A 2,826-nucleotide genomic window follows, 5' to 3' on the forward strand; every position below is an offset into this window, starting at 1 on the left:
CAGCCAGCCCTCCCACCACTGTGTGGTGAGTGTTTTGTTTGTTCATTATTTGCTATTAAACTACAGAATAAATAATGTAAACCCATTCATGACTGCATATTGGAATGGCTATTAGGAAAGGTATTAGACGGTGACATCATGTGTTTACTCTTGAACACAGCAAAGAATTGAACATTTCTGCTATTGCTAATAATAACAATAGTAATAATAATAATAATAATAATAATAATAATAATAATAAATACGATATAATTGAAGAAGGAAATTGTACAAAAATATGAGGGAGTGGTTGACACATCGTCAGTGTGACTTTGTTTATGCTGGAGTGAACATTAGTCTCCCTGCTCTTCCAAACATTTCACAATAATTCAGCAGTTGAGGCAGTGGTATTTAATAACATATATGTTATAATTAATAATAGTACATGTTATTATTAATAACATGTATTATTATTAGCATGTATGTATTTAATAACATATATGTTATAAATAATAATAGTACATATTATTAATAACATGTATTATTATTAACATGTATGTTATTAAATACCATTGCCTCAATCATTGTCTCTACCACTCCAGTCACACTCAATCTACAAGCACCAAACACAATGAATTATTGTGAAATGTTTGGAAGAGCAGGGAGACTAATGTTCACTCCAGCATAAACAAAGTCACACTGACGATGTGTCAACCACTCCCTCATATTTTTGTACAATTTCCTTCTTCAATTATATCATATTTATTATTATTATTATTATTATTATTATTATTATTATTATTACTATTATTATTATTATTGTTATTACTATTGTTATTGTTAGCTGTAGCAGAAATGTTTAATTCTTTGCAGTGTTCAAGAGTAAACACATGATGTCACCATCTAATACCTTTCCTAATAGCCATTCCAATATGCAGCCATGAATGGGTTTACATTATTTATACTGTAGTTTAATAGCAAATAATGAATAAACAAAACACTCACCACACTGAGTGGTGGGAGGGCTGGCTGCCAGTTGCGGGGGTCGGAGGGAGGGTAGTAGGGACTCGCAGGTGGCGGGAAACTTAAATATGAATTGGCGGCTGGGAATTTGGTGGCTGGGAATTCGGCGGTTGGGAATTCGCGAATGTGTGAAGCCCGTGAAAGTTGAAAACGTGAATGTTGAGGGAGACCTGTATATATATATATATGTATATATATATATATATATATATATATGTATATATATATATATATATATATATATTTATGTATATATATGTATATACATGTGTATTTATATATATATATATATATATATATATATATATATATGTATATATATATATATATATATATATATATACATATACTGTGGACCCCCGCTTAACGATCACCTCCAAATGCGACCAATTATGTAAGTGTATTTATGTAAGTGCGTTTGTACGTGTATGTTTGGAGGTCTGAAATGGACTAATCTACTTCACAATATTCCTTATGGGAAAAAATTCGGTCAGTACTGGCACCTGAACATACTACTGGAATGAAAAAAGTTCGTTAACCGGGGGTCCACTGTATATATATATATATATATATATATATATATATATATATATATATATATATATAATACACACACATACATACATATGTGCAACTAAAAATATGTTGGTTCTCCCTTACCATGAAAACTTGGTTGGCATGCCTTCTCTTCTTAAGACTTTTAATATTAAAATTATATTTAAAAATCTTGATACAATAAAAAAAACTTTTGATAAAGAATTCCCCCCAAAATGCTGACGAATGTGTGTATAAGATTCCTTGTAAAATTTGCGATGAAGTTTATTACGGTCAAACTGGTAAAAATCTCGAACTTAGATTAAAACAACATAAATATAGCATTAGAACTGGACAAGATTCCAATGCTCTATTTATTCATGTGAGAGATTTTAACCATCCAATTGATTTTCAAAAAGTTGAGAAAGTTGTATCAAGCAAGTCCATGGTTGACAGAAATATAATTGAATCTTGTTTCATAAAGAGCAGTTTTGAAAATAATATGAATATTTCCTTAGGTTTATATAAATTAGACTCGTTTATATTTAATAAAATTTGGTTAGAGTTTAATAGTACATTGGAAAAATAATAAACCTTATTTCTTGGGTGGAATATTTTGTTGGTGGGATGTCATGAGGACCTGTCTAGTTGGACCAGCGGACCTACTGCAGTGTTCCTCTTTTCTGATGAGTCCGGTATTGTCGCGCATCAGGTGTTTCTTTGTTGTGGGGGTTGACTGTGAGGTGTAGTCTAAGCCCTTTAATTGCCTTCCTTTGATGTATTACTTTCATAGTTCCTTGACAATGTGAGTAGTCATGAAAGAGCTTGGAATTTCACTACTCTTTCACAGTGGTTGTTTTGCATATTTTAAAATCACCTGTTTACTGTGATCTTATTGCATATATATATATACACACCTACCATCCGACTTACGACCTGCTCGACTTACGACCGCTCGACTTAAGACCGTGTTTTTTATGCCAAATTTCTGGGAAATAAACAATAATTTGTGTTATACACAGTGTTTATGCTAAACCTTACAGTATAAAATACAGTACTAACAACATAAAAAGTAAAGTAAAACATGAAATACCAAAATAAAATAATAAAATAAAGTCATTGCAAAAATGTTTTGTTGATATTCAGTAGTAAAGTTCGACTTACGACCGGTTTCTCGGAACCAAACTCGTTCCTAAGTCGGATGGTTGGTGTATATACATACAGTGGACCCCCGCATAACGATGGCATCACATAGCGATTATTTCGCATACCGCTTACTTTAATTGCAAA

This window comes from Cherax quadricarinatus, chromosome 43, assembly GCF_038502225.1.
Source record: "Cherax quadricarinatus isolate ZL_2023a chromosome 43, ASM3850222v1, whole genome shotgun sequence".
NCBI lineage: Eukaryota > Metazoa > Arthropoda > Malacostraca > Decapoda > Parastacidae > Cherax > Cherax quadricarinatus.